The following is an 18,413-nucleotide window of genomic DNA, read 5'->3' as shown; positions in this document are numbered from 1 at the left end:
AAACCACGTTTTACATTGCAGAGTTTCCCTAAAAAGTTTATATAACTTTTTAATTACTGAACATTTCTTTTGTATGCATGGTATTGTAATTATATAGGAGCAAACTTCCTAACCGAAGCCAGGCGGCTCCATCTTGGGCTGTGGGTAACTTAAGTTACCCACGGCCGTTTAAGCACAGTGATGATTAATACATCTTTAAAACCGGAACTTTTAAATTGTAGTACTAGTATACAGGCCACAACCATCTATACGTTATCCTTTTAGGGAACGCCTGCGATAGTAGTTCTGCTCGTTTTGGAAAGTAGAATGATATTATGACTCATGGTTTGTTGTTCATCTGTTCGTTGGTTTATATCACCATATGTTTATCCGTTCATCTGTCCGTCCAATGTCAGTTTGAACTTTTGAGTAGTTTAGCATTACATTGATTTGTTAGACACTTGATACGTAGTAGATATGTTTGTTATCATGTGAATTTTGTAAATAGTGCTAAAACACGGATATCACCACTGTTTAAGGATTCACTGAAAATGTGAACTTCGTAAAACACATGTTAGATGTTTTGTGAAAAGGAAGAACTATGACGTTGAAGTCAAATCATTTTGGAATTTTCTTCATATGAGTAAGATTTGTTCTACTCCATATAAAGGCAAAATTAAGAGATTCCACACATCTTTACATTTCACTGACGAAAGAAATTCAGTGCAAGTGGGAAAGTCGACATATGAAAACACAGGCTTATATTCAACTGATGTTTAAACCTTAAATATTGAGATTTCTTTTTAACTATGTAGGGAAACTGTCTAGTCATTTGCTCAATAGAAACCTAATTCATTTTATACCTAATTTATATATAAAAAAAGTGAAATCACAATTATACTGAACTCAAAGTCCCTAATCAAATGGCAGAACCAAAAGCTCAAACACATCAAACGAATGTCATATTCCTGACTTGGACAAGCATGTTTTCATGTAGAAAACGGTGGGTTAAACTTGTTTTTATAGCTAGCTTAACCATTCACCTGTATGACAAACGCATACAATTCCATAATATTGACAACGATGTGTAAACAAATCAAACAGAAATAAATAATACTATAGTTTTTACAGAAAAAAAAAGAATAACAACTATCATATTCCTGACTTGGTACAGGCATTTTATCATGTAGAAAATTGTGGATTAAACTTGGTTTTATTGCTTGCTGAACTTCTCACTTGTATGACAATCTCACATAATTTCATTATATTGACAACAATGTGTGAACGAAAAAAGAAAAGAAAAAAAGACATGTATAGTACTGTTTTTACAGAAGAAAAATAAATTGTGTGCCAAAACATATGTTATTTATCAAACAAAAAAGAATATATTCATTTGCAACCAAAATACATAATACGAAATTCCTCTTTTAGCTATAAGTTTTTCAATTATGACAAATTTTTGAGTGGTTATATCATGTATATTGCTCTGCATTTCCTAAACATTAAAAAAGGAAGATACTATCAATCTTCAGTTAAGAAATACTTGAAATTATTGTTACAACAAAGAACAGATTAAAGGAAAATATTCTTTCGGAAAAATAGTATCTTAATTTAGATAACTAGTATAAGAAATAGGCTAAGGTCGATTAGTTTTTTTAACTTAAGGAAAAATGGTCGCATCAAAATTTGGAAGAACGTTCGGATAGATGGTTTGATTCCAGTTGCATTAATGAGTTTGTGGTAGAAGAAATGGCATATTCAATAACTGACATGATATCCTTATGTTTTCTAGTTGATTATTTCCTCATTGCAACCCTTTTTACTCAAGGGGTAATCAATTTTACAAGAGAAGGGCGAAAGATACAAGAAGAACAGTCAAATTTATAGATCGATAATAAACTGACAATGTCATGGATAAAAAAGAAAAAAGACTGACAAATAATGGTACACAAGACACAACATAGAAAACCTAAAGACCAAGCAACACAACCAAAAACTGAAGGGGGATCTAGGTGCTCCACATGTGGCACCCGTCGTGTTGCTCATGTTATAATAAACCTGGTAAGTATATTCAATACCAACACCGAAGTCTAGTATGACATGTAAATAAAGAACTGATGAAAAAACAATTAATTGATAACAGTGGATGTGCAAGAAGTATAGATGAATAAAATTGTTTGTCAATGGCGAATCCTTTAGGGCAAGTAGTTTTTCTTTATAACAAGCATGGTATAGTTTTCCAAATGTCAGTTTGAAATCAGTCTAAAACATTAGGTTGTCTGTGAGTTATCACTTAATTGCGTTTAAAACAGTATACATGATTGTATAGACTGAAGAAACGACAACCGTATGCTTGTATAAAAGACTAATAATTTTACCCCAATTAGGTTTCCTATTTTGACTTTTTTAATTTCAAGGGGCGGGAGTTATGGTTTTCCGAAAAAAATATTCTTATCCCAAATTTGATGAAAAAAATGTATTGTTCAAGCCCAGATGACAATAAAAATATTTTGAATCTAGATTTTCCCTATAACTAAAAGTAATGATTTAAAAAAAATTCTGTCTCAGACAAAAAAAATATTTCCTCTCAACCTTGAAGTCAAATGGTTGCTCCTACATCACTTTATTGTCATTTGATGCACCATCTAAAGGGCGTGACGTAACATAAACAATCTCATTGTTGTACATGTGAATAAGAACTTTCTACTTGAACAATATATCACATAAGGATAAACTATCTATCATCTATAGACGTACATGTACATAGACAACACAGAATATTCAGGTATGTTTTAAATGTCAAATATGATTTAAACTGGTATATATTTTTAAAAGTTATAACATATGAGGACAATGGTTGAAATTTCTTGATCTGACTGAAAAAGACATAATTCAGTTTACTTAGTTATGTTATGAAAAAGCAATTTTGTCAACGACAAAAAAAAGGAAGTCTATCATGTCTATGGCATGTCGTTCGCTTGGAAACTGTACTTATTGCAACCATTATTCGAAAAAAAAATGATTGTTATTTTCGAATCACTTTGAAACCGATCGATTATTTATGCGTGAGAATGATTTATTAACTATTCACCTGTCATCATAAAAAGCGTGCGTAATGTATGGATACGAAAGCACTTGGCATTAGCATAGCTCAAATTCACACCTTCAGTGTTGACAAGATAGTGATACAGCAGCTAGACAATTTTACCAACTCGGTCACCAAAACCCCCGGAGTTTCAGGATGATGCAAACAAGTCTATTCCGCCGATTGGTCTACGATGAAGGTTGTGTTTATTGAAGCAAAAGTTCAAATCCGGCGTGCAGCAGGCTTGGAAGGTCGTTGATTCGAATTCCACCTGTTCAAACCGGAGGTTTGTTTTAGATCATATTCTAGTAACGCAGCAATAATGTATAAGAACAAAGATGTGTCGGATCAGAGTCAGAATAATGGATAGCGGTATGATATTATGTCTTCCTGTTGTGAACTTCATCTTGTGAACTAGCACGAAAAGTATCTAGCTTAGCTTTGGTGTTTATCGTAAATCATTTACATGTTTTCGTCCTGAAAACCATTTGATATTTTTAATGACGTTATACACCAATGTATCCTTGTTTCTTTTAAAAATAGCAATTTCAGATAAGCTAATGATAGAGGTATTCCCGTAACAGTTTTGACAACCGCAAACCTTATATATGTTGGTAATAATACTGAATCATTTACCTTTAACTTTAACGGATATCGACAACACTGATTTTACTCTCACTCAGTCTGTCAGAATCTTTCCAGTTAGGATTTAAATAGAATAAAAGAGTTAAGTTCATCCATGTGCATGCGATTAAAAGAAGAATATATAAGTTTTCAACAGTTAAATCAACACACATGGTTTAGTCCTCGTGCTAGTTATTCGTTTTATTTGATTTTTGCGTTTAGAAGCTTTGTTTGGCCCCACAGTTTACAATTACGAAGTGGTAATTCAACGTAACATTCACCTTATCTGACCCAGTAAATTGATAATCTGAGCGTGTAAAGAAATGATCTCGTCCTATCTGGTATGAATACGATTCTATATGAATTGGAATTTTGATTTAAAGCAAATATTGAACAAACAGATATGTTTTTAAGTTGTTGAAATAAAATGATATTAAACAGCTGCATACATTTTATCCTTTATATGAATTTCAGAATGGCTTTCAATTTTACAAATGGAACTTCTATAAAATTGAGTGAAATTGAATACCAAAGATTTCTGGACAGAGGGATTCCAGCTACAATATTTCTGCTCTTTCTGTCAGGAACAATTGGCAATATTCACACAATATTGGTATACATGTTTTTACCGATCATGACTATATATTCCGTTCGACTATTTATCATTTGGCTTGCCTCTATAGATTTAACAGCATGTTTGATTTGTATGTCTTTTGAAATTTTCGATATTAGATACAATTACACATTTTCAACTGTCGGTTCTTGCAAATGTTTAAATTTCTAGATCATATTGTACCAGTGGCCTCCGGCTGTTTATCAACTTCAATTACTATTGAAAGATATAAGATAATTGTCCAAAACTTGCCTGTAGTTTTTGCTTATTCACAAAGGTCGAATGTTATATCTGCCAGTCTGGTAGGACTGTCCACGATATTTTCTATTCCTGTAGTTGTATTTTATGGTCTAAACGAAAAGGAAACATATAATTTTGGCCTTACTGGCATGTATTGTACAGTTTTATCAGAGTATCAGAGTATACTCAAAATAGGAATTTATTACGGTTCATTTGTAGTTATATACTCAGCTGGCTTTGTCAAGTGCATCTTTTCTTATGGAAGAATACTTTGTAAAATTTGTACTCAAAAAGATTTGAGGCACTCATTAGGAAGGAAACCAGATTTGTCTTCTAACACACAGTCAGAAAAAATTTCGGAGACCACTAAGGTGATATATACTATTTCAAATGGTGAGGAAAAAGTGCATATTAAACTTTGTTACAATAAAAAGAAAAGGCTAATGGTTCATCACACAATCTTCGAAATGCGATTCAACTGACAATTAGCCTAATGATAGCAACCGCTATTTCCTATATAGGATATTTATTGTATGTGTTCACAATAATGTTCAATATGCTTAATCCTAAAATGTATTAACATATTGTACAACCAGTTTCCCAACTGCTATTGCGCGGATATTATGTCAACAATGCAGTCAATCCTATAGAATTTTGTTTTTTAGAAAGAACTTTCCTGCAGGAATGCTTGAAATTGTATAAAATAGCATTTACGAAGAAAACTTTATCGGCGGCATAACACTGATGCCACTTTCTTTCAAATTAGACTTAATAAAGTGTGTGGTTTTTTTTTACATTTGTTTAAAAGAGAATAGCAAAATAATATAATATTTTCAAAATGGCGTATGTTCGACCCACATAGCTTGAATATTTATGTAGGTAAATTGGTAATGCATATTAAATTTTCACACATTACAGCTTCGAATAAAACAAACTGTGACGAAGGCAACACAATCACCAATATAAGCAAATAAAAATTTACTAAAGATTATTTGATACCTTCAATTCTTGACAATTACATATGGTGTTGACGAACACATGCTGTATAGGTAACTATATCAAACCAGACGAAGTCAATTCAAATGGACAAAACTACATGCGACACTTCATCAACCAATAAAAGGTTGAACATTACCGCCAAATTCCTGACTTGCTACAGGACGTTTGACATTTAAATAAGCGTAATTTGAGTGTAACAATTAAATTATCAATTCATACCTTTCATGACAACAACATATCTTGAAACATTTTTACTAAAATATTTCAAAAGTACAATTTGATTTTAACCACTCGTGCGTAAACTGTATTGCAAACAGGAAATCACGTCCAGCTTTGTACCGTGATTTAGTTTATAGAGTCCGTGAATTTAAATACAATCCATGTAAACTCATTAATTATTTGAATACTCTTATTCTTTCGTTATCAATTTAAAAGAGTAGTAAAATATCTGAACATATATTTTGTTTTAGATTAAAATATAACCAAAGAAGACTAATGGTCCTACTTCCTGTCGATATTCATCTGTTGCAAAATATCTACTTTTTAAAGCGATGTTGTGACGTTTTTACACTAAATTGGTTGGAAGTGTACTCCCTGACACTTGCCTGTAACACCATATATAGAAACTAGTTGCACAAATATTTGACTTTCATCTAACTTTCAGTTACTAGGAGATCTCTTAGATATATACTTTGTGCTTTCTGTCGTTTGAATAGTTGTGTTCTGCGCTGAACAGTAAATCACTTTCATACAATTTTAGCTGTTTTTATACGTTATGTTAATATTTGTCGTTTTTTACTGTCTGTCAGATCTGTCTTTTTTTTTAAATTATTTAATCATTCAGAAAAATTCCTGCACGGATCTTTTGTCGGCCTAGATGTTATTAGTACATCTATTTGTTAATGATGCCTGATAATGCATAAATGTAACTGTATGCTTTTGTTGAAATGGTTTTTGTACCTATGCTTTGAATAATCCACCTTAGATCATTGACACAATTTTATTTGCAAGTTATTAAGACCATGCAGAACACGATTGACCCAAGTCTCTTTAATCCAGCATCGATAAGGGCATTAAACAATATATTTAAAAGTCGAAAAGCCGTTGTAAGCTGCAAAATTGTACTGTGAAACATAAGATCTGGCGAGGAACCTGCAGTAATTATTTTGAAGTTTAAATGTCAATCGTCAACTCCCTCTTTCAAAGTTGGTAATTTTATCAGGTTGATTTATGTCATATATATCTTCCTTTGTGTCGCTTCGTGTCGTTTCGTATGGTTCCTTGGCTTTCAAATATTTGACTTTGAGGCAAATCTAGATAAGCGCCTCATACGCATGAATTAATATAACGTGTTGTTCAATTTTTTTTCTATATCAATGCGAAAGGGATTAACATTATTTACACCAAAAAAAATATATAGTACGATAAGGGATAAGTGCCATATGTAAATAGCTTATATATTTAACTTTTGTACTTTGAATGTGGATATTTTATTTTCCATGTGTAGAAAAAATTCTTGTCGTTTTAAAATTCTGTTCAATTTTAACCTTAATCATTCCAAATTAAACCTAATGAAATAACTTAATCATGTTAATATTGTTAAATTTTCTGGTGTTTCACCAGAAAATATCAAGGAGGTGCATACAAACTTGCTATTTTGCAAACGGAAATGAATAGAAACATTTTTAATGAAAATGCAAAATTCAAAATAGACTTTCTTTCTATTGTTATCATAACAGCTACAAAATTAAATTGAAAATTAAAATTGAAAAAAAAAAATCCATTCTTACAAAAACAGAGTAAAACTACGGAAGCGTATTAGCGCCACACATTTTTTTAAATTTGTCTTCCTATGTTTGCGTTATAACGCAAACCTTTGATTATCAATTTTAATTTTCAATAAAACATTTGTTTTATCTTATTTCTTATTCAAGATCCAAAGGAAACAGTAGTTATTAATGGAGGAGGCTGTATATATTAAAATTTATCACCTTTGTAGTAATTGCAAAGTAAAATGCTTGAATAATTAGATCATATCAATGACTAATGATGAGCAGAATAATATAAGAAGATGTGGTATGAGTGCCAATAAGGAAACTCTCCATCTAAGTCACTATTCGTAAAAGTAAACCATCATAGGCCGAATTACGGTCTTCAACACGGAGCATTGGCTTACACTGACAACAAACTATAAAGGTCCCCAAAAACGATATCCATGTTTCTACTAGTATATATATTACAAAGAAAATTGAGTAAATTGAGGTTATACCTAAGAAAAAAATCAACCCTGGTAATATAGCTATAACCGAATATATATACTTCCAAAGTAAGCTCTCGATTGAGAACTGTGTAAAGTAGGTTAGATTCAAACAAGCTTCCCTTTGGCAATAAATGTATAGAATGAAGATGTTTTATTAATAAAATTGTGTTCGCTCTATTCAAATTGCTACCAAAGCATCTTACAAATACTTCTTTATTGAAATGAAAATTCAATGACTTTCTATCAAAGAATCTTGATCATATTCTGAGATTTAAAAAAATGTTTCCTTATTAATAATTCATTTTAAAGCAGAAAGATCATTTTGTCTATTTGACTTGGAGGTTGGTTTCACAATTGTATGACATTTTTTTGATCTTTCAATTTTAATATGACTATATCATGTATATACTAAACTATATCTATTTTCTTGTTAAATTATATACTTTTCTGATGCACAAATCAGTCTTAATTTATGTATAATTGCACTTCATTTATTCCATTATTGCTATGCATATTTATTATAATGATTTGGCCTTGTATGTATGTATGTATGTAATGTTTGCGTTATATCGCAAAGGTTTGCGTTATAACGCTAAGGTTTGTGTTGTAACGCAAAGGTTTGCGTTGTAGCGCAAACATAGGAAGAAAAATAAAAAAAAAAATATGTGGCGCTAATACGCTTCCGTACAAAACAATACATACATTGTATTTAACAGAAGCTAAGGGTGAAATTGAGCATGTGCTGAAAATTAATTTGTAACAACAACACATTAAGGATTGGTTATATAATGTAATGCATCGCACTTAAGAAACATTCAGAAAAGGAAAGAAAATAATTTTATCTATCAATTATCAGTTAAGAAACAATTGAAAAGATTGCTCCATCAAAAGAACAGGAAAAAGGCAAAATTTCGCACGAAAAAACATCTTTATATAGAATTTATGAATAAAATTGAGAATGGAAATGGAGAATGTGCCAAAGAGACAACAACCCACCACAGAGCAGACAACAGCAGATGACCACCAACATGAAATAGGTTTTAGGTCGATGAGTTATTATTCACGTAACAAAAATTTAGCAGTATTCAAAGAGAAACAATGGTCTGATTTTAAAGTCATAAGAAACCTCAAATTAAAAAAACAATATGATGTATATGTTTTTTTTATAACAAAATGGATAGTTTTCATTATTACACTTATGTTCATATACTTTTTTCGGAAGAAAATTCTGTAATTTGTCCACATTTTGAAGAAGTTTGCTTTTTTTAATTGCTTTATTCCAGGAAGCAATTCGCCGACATATTTTCTGTATGCAAAGTGACCATACGTGACCCTACTTGTTAAAAACCAGTGATCGCAATATGCATGGATCTGTCACCTAAATAAACTATTATCTAATTGTACATGTTAAACACGTGTTCAATATCCATGCTTCTTTGTTGATTGTTTACTATAAGATGACAATCATTAAACTTCGGCTTCAAACATGACAAGAAATGAGCTGCCATATTTTAACATCATAACAGACAGAGAAAAAAAATACAATTATACGATATGTTTGCGTAAAATATGATGAAATCGTGTACAGAAACCTAAGTCTATATAAAACTATACACATGCATTAGTTCGGGAATTGGATAAACCTCATTTTCACCAGTAACTCGTTTCAGATGATTTTAAATGTTCATTGATTATTTATTTAATACAACTTAATGGTAAAAATGTAATAATTAATTTTAGTTTTATGTATATCGTCTCAATAACCAAATGATTTATGCTTAAACATTATCATCCTTCGACATCAAAAATCGCCTTCTTTGGGGTATAAAGATATCGTGCTCACCCCTGAAGGTATGCCAAACCAAATACTTGAAAACTGTCACATGTAATTGTAAAAGAGATGTGGTATGATTGCCAATGAGACAACTGTCCACAAGAGACACAAATGACACAAACATTAACAACTATAGGTCACCCTACGGCCTTCAACAATGAACAAAGGCCATACCGCATATACAGCTATAAAAGGCCCTGATAAGTCAATGTAAAAAAATTCAAACGAGAAAACTAACAGCCTTATCTATATAAAAAAAATAACGAAAAAAAAATGTAACATATAAACAAACGACAGCCACTGAATTACAGGCTCCTGACTTGGGGCAGGCACATACATAAATAATGTGGCGGGGTTAAACATGTTAGCGGCATCCCAACCCTTCCCTAACCTAGGACAGTGGTATAACAGTACAACATAAGAACGAACAAAAGAATCAGTTGAAAAAGGCTCATCAGATGGACAAAAATAAAAGTGGACGTGGACGGGTTTTTATACATCCCGACACAAAAAGACACCATGAACAGATCTGAGTACTCGCAGTTATCTGACAGCTAGTTTAAAGCCACTAACAACTAATACAAAAATTATGCTTCCTAAACTAAACTGGTTGACTTTGCTTAACTCACGTAGCATGTAGCAATATATCAATTGCTTATAATATAAGGTCTTAGCAAATCATATTAAATTGACGCAGACATTAGCCATATTAACGAGCATTTTGATAATCCGACTGGGCTTGTAGGTGTTGTACAAAGTATGGACAATCATTTAAAAGTTCACATGTTGTCTTATAAAACATACTTCATAGTACACAAGCATTCAGCGCAATCACTAAACAGCTTGACAAATTATATAAATTATTATATTTGAGGTATCAATAACATTTAATATTATAAAACGTGTACGAGGTATACATACTGTAAATCAAAGTCATCGCGAATATTTTTGCTCTCGTTTTTATCAAACTGTTACAAATGTATTCAATACGAAAACTGGAGTCTAGTATGACATGTATTATAGGAAGAAAGAAAAACAATTATAGAAAACACTGAGAATGCGCAAGGAATATGGAAGAACATCATTGTTTGCCAATGGCGAATCAGTTAGGGCAAGTAGTTTCCATTATGATATGAATGGTATTGAACCTAATTGTGACGTGTTATTCAAATGTCGTCAGTTTGGAATCATTTTCACTCTATTTAGAATGTCTATTGTTGTCCATGGGGTTTCCGCTTAAGCTATAAAGCCTTATATGATTGAACAGACTAAAGAACGACAACCAAACGATTGTTAATACACTAAACATGTTACTCATATTACGGTATCCAATATAGACTTTAGTTTTGTGATAACAATACATGTTCATTGGATGCATCATCGGAAGGGCGTGTAATGATATGATATGTTGTTTTGTATATAAGAACTTGAAAATTATACCAATTAATGATTAATTGTCTATCATCTGTAAATGAAAATACAACTATATTCACAAAGACAATAAAGATCATTGAGGTATGTGTTTTATGATTTTAACTAGTATATCATATATATTTTTTAACGTATCCTGACAATGGATGAAAGTAACGTATCGATGTAAAAATAATGGAGTTTGATGCGGCTATCATACAAGTGAAACGTTTACCAAACTATAAAACCAGGTTAAATCCACCATTTATCTACATACGAAACTGCCTATACCAAGTTAGGAATATGACGGTTGTTATTCATTCGTGTGATGTGTTTGAGCTTTTGATTTTGCCATTTTATAAGGGACTGACCTTATTGGATTTTCTCGAAGTTCAGTACTTTTGTGGTTTTACTTTTTTCAGTACAAAAGAATCATCCTGACATTCATACATTTAACTTTTTAACAGTTGAATACTTAAATATGTAAACTTTGGGTTTTGATCTGAGCGTCACTGATGAGTCTAATGTAGACTAAACGCGCGTCTGGCGAATTGAATTATAATCCTGGTACCTTTGACAACTATTGATATGATAACACACATTTTTTTCAAAGAGAATTATTTCTTTTTTTTTTTTGTATTCTTGCACAGATACTACATTGTTCGATGAAGAGCAAGAAAGTTGGTATATATAAAGTACAGGGCCCCTTTTCACAAAAAAATCTTACGACTAAAATTGATCGTAAGTTATAATGAAATGTGTATTATTTACGAACAATTTTACTCTTCAGATTTTTTGGTGAAAAGAGCTGCCGTACCGTATGTCAACTAATTACCTAAGTTCTATTCATGTAATTTTTAATTTCAATTAACAGATATAAATCAAGAATGGTTATTTTATTTCCACTTTTTAATTGGGCAAACTGAAAAAAAAGGGATTTCGGATGGATATTTTTTTGTTATTGTTACCATTTGGAGTTACACGGATTAAAATCATAAAATAAAATTCTGTCCGATATAATTCGGATTAAAAAAATTCAACAGGGAAGTAATTGTAATTTTTTTTACAAGTATGTGATTGTCGTTTTCCTGAAGTTAAGGCTAGTTTGGAACTGATCTCTTCCGATTTGATAATCTAGCACTTGACACACATTTGTTGTTTAAATCATTTTTTAACGAAGTACAGGAATAAGGAAATCATTCTAATGCTAACAAAGGAGAAGGTTCACGAAGGCTTAAATTGGCACTGAATTTTTAATGTTTTTTTTAAAATCGGGCCAAATTATTACAAATTTCACGTAGAAATACTTGTGATAATACTTTTAAGACAAACAAAAAATTTCTAGCACTTTCCTTTACAATTTATGGAGCTATGACCCCATAAATAAATATAATTTGTATTGAAAGTTCAATTTTGGTACTTTTTTTCATATTTTTTAATTGATTTTGGCATAATTAACCTTGGCCGCCATCTACGATCCAAAAAGTTTTTATATTGATGAAATCTATATCAAAATTGGAATCTTTGGTAACAACACATTTTGGATCGTAGGTGGCCGCAAAGGTTTTTTTTTGTAAAGCTTTGAGGTTTACAAAATGCACAAAATCATCATATTTTGACAAAATGTCCAAAATAGGCTAACTTTGGAGAATATTATGTTCTCTTATGAAAAGAACTGATATATTTAGCATTTAGACTTTTGAAATACAACCATTTACGAACAAAATTGAGACCTTTGTGGTGTTTTATGATAAAGTTGATATTTTAGGCCATTTTGTGCCATTAGTGAACCTTGTCCTTTGTGGTTTCAAAAATGGTTGTAAAAGAGAGATTGTAGATACCAAAGGGACATTCAAACCTATAGGTGGAAAATAAACTGACAACGCCTTGGATAAAAAGCTAAACGACAAACAGACAAACACAAGTCCCCAAAACAGCAACATAGAAAACCAACCATATACTGAGCTTAATGAAACCAACTAAAATGGTGATGTTGTCAGGTGCTCTAGAATTGTAGCAGATCCTGCTCCATATGTGACATTCGTTATTTATGCTATCCGAACATATCTGAATCAGTTTGTAGGAACATATGTGAATCAGATTAGAAGAACATATGTGAATCAGATTATAAGAACATATGTGAATCAGATTATAAGAACATATGTGAATCAGATTATAAGAACATATGTGAATCAGATTATATGTGAATCAGATTATAAGGACATATGTGAATCAGATTAGAAGAACATATGTGAATCAGATTAGAAAAACATAATTATGTGAATCAGATTAGAAGAACATATATAATTGGATTAGAAGAACATATCTGAATCAGGCAATGAAAACATATTTGAATCAATTACAAACACAAAAAAACTTATCCTTTAGAAAGAAGTAAAATTAAAAGGCTGCTGATTAAAAAATTAAATTCGTCATTCCGGAGTACACCAGACGAAACACACGTGAGTTATTCTCGAAAAAAATTCAAATTTATACAAGTAGCTCTCATTTATCAATTGTTATTAAAACCAAAAACATAAAAGGTTTTATTTAATATTTTCAGGATGGCATTATATTTATCAAACGGAACTTATACGAGTTTGAGTGACATAGAATACGAAAGATTTCTGAACCAAGGGATTCCAGCTACAATATGCCTTAGTTTCTTGTGTATGATAGGAACAGTTGGAAATATACACATGATATTAATATTCAAGATATCGCCGGTCATGGCAAAATATTCAATTCGAGTTTTCATCATTTGGCTTTCTTTAACTGATCTAATAGCGTGTTTGTTTTGTATGCCATTAGTGATTTATAATATTCGATACAGCTACTCCACATCAACCAGTAGCTGCAAATTCTTCATTTTTTTTTTCACGTGGTAGCCTTGGCCTCAAGTGGATTTTGGACTACGATTGCGGTTGAAAGATATAGAATTATTGTTAAAAAAGAACCAATACTGTTTGTAAACTCTCAGAGGTCGAATAATGTCATATCTATTTTCCTGGTAGGAGTATCTATGGCATTTTCAATCCCACTCGTAATATTTTTCGGTCCCAACGAAATAAAAACAGTTATCCCTGGTCTCACCGGAAAGGACTGCACTGTTTTATCCCAGCATTTAAATATACATAATGCAGGAACTTATTACATCATTATACTTAGTTCTCTTTGTTCAGTTTTCGCCGTAGTATGTACCGTATCATACGCACGAATTCTGTGGGACATTTGTAATGGGATAAAAACTAGGAAATCATTAAGAGGAAAGTCAAATTCGTCTTTTAATTCCGCAACGCATATTAGATTTCGGAACGACAATTTTAACTCATCTATTCAAAATGAGGAGATACAAACAATTCACGTACCAGCCGAAATAGGTTACAGGACGAACGCATCGCATAATCTTAAAAACGCACTTCGACTTACAGTAGGTCTCATAATAGCAACCACAGTTTCGTATATAGCATACATGTTGTTTGTTTGCATAATGATGGTCAAAATGCTGAATCCTACGTTATATAAAACCACTGTCCAACCGGTAACAGCCGTCCTTCTGCGTGGATATTTTGGTAGCAATACGTCCAATGCTTTTGTATTTTGTCTTTTTGATAAAACTTTTCGACAAGAATGTTTGAAATTATATCGGAAAATATGTTCTTAAAAGATTTTCGACCGCTTGAAACTGTTGGAGTTTTCTAAATAAAACGAGTTATATCATACAGTGCATCAACATATTTGAAGAGCTGAGATAGTATTGCAAATATAATGCACACGCATAGTATTTGCATGTAAGGCTTTATCTTTTTTGCGCCAGTATATATAAAAAAAAGAAGATGTGGTAGGATTGCCAATGAGATAACTGTCCACAAGAGACCAAAACGACACAGACATTAACAACAATAGGTAACCGCACGGCCTTCAACAATGAACAAAGCCCATACCACATAGTCAGCTATATAAGGCCCCGATATGACAATGTAAAACAATTCAAACGAGAAAACTAACGGCCTTATTTATATAAAAAAACGACCGAATAACAAATATGTAACACATAAACATAAGAACCATTTATTAAAATGCATCATGATAATAAGTAAAACAAGTTGGGTAATCGTGAATGAGACAGTACAAGCAAATAACACAAGATGAGCAATTTCTGAACACCTCACCATCACACCCTTGAGAGCATCTAGTGGATGAGCCATTGTATCAAATTTGAATATGTTATAAATAGTCCGACAGACTATCAAATGGTATAAACATGAAAGAAATTGTACAATATATGTGTGTTCAGTACTTGATAAAGGGCTTTAGATATATATGTTGTGTTATGGAATACATGTTTGTTGTTTGTCTTTTTGTAGTTTTTTGTTTCTTGTCATGACCATGATGGCGTTGTCAGTTTGTCATTTACTCAAACGTTTGAATGTCCTCTATATATCTTCCGCATGTTTTTGGTAAATGATAGGTAACTGATGAAATGTTTAAGCTCAAATTCGTAGATACATATTGCATAGGTATGAATAATTCATTGGAAAAAAGGTACAGTACATGTAGGTTTAGCCCTGCTTAAAATCACTGAGTGATTGGTATCCAGCGTGATCTAGCTTTAACAGTTCAATGTCCTTTTGTTATAGTACAGGTGCGTTCAGCTATCATCAAATCTGTGACATCATAGAGGCTCCTGAATTAAGACAATCGCAAATATTCGGTTGTGGTCAAAAAGTTTTTTAAGATCTCAACCCCCAGGTGTTCACGCAAAAACAAACACATAGAAATATGCACAGTAAAACTTAGTTTAAAAGAAGTTCGGGTCCGACGTCAGAAAAGGTAACAAAAAATTCTTAAAAAAACCCAAACAAAGACAATAACGACAAATTAATGTAAAAAAACAAAACACACATCAATACGCAGAGTAAAACTCAGTTTAAAAGAAGTTCACGTTCGTTGTCAGAATAGGTAACAAAAAAAAAAGAAAAAGCAAAATGACAATGACACATAAATTAACAAAGGACTACAAGCAGTTACTGACATGCCAGCTCCAGACCTCAACAATATAAATAACAATAAAGAGAAACAAAAAAAAATACTACGCATAGGTCATGTAGGTAGGTATACATGAGTTAAAGGTACCAACCTTTTTGATACCATGTATAATGTCTTTGGATTTTCTAGACACTTCTGCAGATTTGACTAAATGATGTTAATCGTTTTTCAATTTCACCAAGAGTGATGCTGCCTATTTTCGTTAGGTTTACAGCATATTCACTACGAAAACAATTTCTTTTGGCGTGTTTCAAATCAACGGTTGAAATCGAAGGTTCAGAGGATACACGAATAGCTTATTGATATTATGTATCATGTGCAATATTGAGTGATAAATACATTAATGAGGTCGGCAGCTTTCTCGTTTGAATTGTTTTACATTGTCATTTTGAGGCATTTCATAGCTGACTATGCGGTTTGGACTTTGCTTAATGTTGAGGGCCGTACGGTGACATATAGTTGTTAATTTCTGTGATATGTTGGCCTCCTGTTGATAGTTGTCTCAATGACAATCATACCTCTTCCTTTTTTTTTTTTTTATATTAAACGAAATTCACCATAAACTTGTGTATCAACAAAAGTTTGGTCTTCTTTGTTAATTAGGGATTGCTCCTCTTCTTTTTTTGAGTTTATACCACATATTCGAAATCCTCTGATATTATCCATGTAGTGTCAGTAAATGTTTTGACCGCCGTTCTCTACTTTTCTTTTCATAATTGTATAACATAATTTTTAAAAGCCATATTTCAAAAAATCCCTTTTTTTTTCGTTGTTTTTGAAAGAAAAAAAGGTGCCAATACTAAATATATGAAATGCGTAAAGGGAAAATTTTCCCGCCAAATTTTCAACGACTGATAAATTAAATATAGCATTTGGACCCATAATCCGAGTCAGCACTTTAGTAACTCTATTTACATACTTGTATTTTTAAACGTCTTTGAACAGCTTATTATTTTGATTACAAGTTGAAAACATGCTATAGCAACGAAAACCATATTTACAACATGACAAATGATAAACAGCAGAGAACAATACATATAAATCATTACAAAAAAACAAATAACATTAAGTAACAATATGTGATCTGATTGACCAAGCAGATTGTATGTAGTTACACAATTTTGTAATATGTAAAACAGACTTTAATTTAAATAGATACTGTAATTGAGTAAGGTTTGGCCAAGAACAATAGAATTTTGGCAAACATAAAGGCCTAATTGATCTATAGGCAGGGCATACTAATAAAAACTAACGATTAATCAATTGGCTATGACTAAGAATTTAAATGTCAAAATGACAGCTCTGTTTTTTATTTTAAAAATGTATTCTTCGTATTTCTTTTATCAACAACAGAAGACGAGAACACATTTTTTTTAGTTTTTAGATTAAAGTTTTTTTCAAAGGATAGAGGAATGGAGGCTATATAGAGTTTTACGGACAGATACTTAATTACACATTTTTGTGGAGATCATAATATATGGTAAAATAAAATTACTATTTGATATACACAATGTTACAATAATACATGCAAGGACTTTTTTGACAATCAATTTATTTTAAACATTTTTTCTGAATGTACGGCACATTTTAAACTGGTCTTTTCAGATTGTGTTGCCACTCACTTTAATTCATTTATAGCTTACCCGAGGGAATCACCAACCCAGTAGTCAACACTGCGGTATTGACATGACCATCAATAATGTGGTCATTTTTATAAATTTCCTGTTCACAAAAGTTTGAAAAAACTAAGGATTTTCTTATATAAGGCATAGATTACCTTAGCCGTATTTGGCAAACTTTTTGGAATTTTGGGTCCTCAACGCTCTTTAACTTTGTACTTGTTTGGATTTACAAGTATGTTAATATGATCGTCACTGATGAGTCTTATGAAGCCGAAATGCGCGTATGGCGTACTTAATTATAATCCTGGTACCTTTGACAACTAATTATAAACGGGAAAATAATTTTATATCATTCGAATCACCGGACATGAATTGATAAAAATGCACTAGTTTAACGAAGAGCAGGAAAAACAATCGTCACTCAGTAAAAATGGTCATTGGATACATTTAAAAAAGGCGTGTAGTAATACGACAGATACAGCAGTTATATATTTCAATATTTTAAATTGAGAAAAATTAAGGGTAAAACAATTGACATACACATTACACAATTGTAAACATCCGGAAAAAAGACTTTGAAGATCTATTCAGGTACGTTTGTATACTTCATTTGTTTTTGTAGTTCTATAATTATATTAATAAACAAATAATTGAGCAGTAACAAATGAAGTTGTTGAATAAACTCATCATACATACCA

This window comes from Mytilus trossulus, chromosome 11, assembly GCF_036588685.1.
Source record: "Mytilus trossulus isolate FHL-02 chromosome 11, PNRI_Mtr1.1.1.hap1, whole genome shotgun sequence".
NCBI lineage: Eukaryota > Metazoa > Mollusca > Bivalvia > Mytilida > Mytilidae > Mytilus > Mytilus trossulus.
This window is presented reverse-complemented; position numbering follows the sequence as displayed.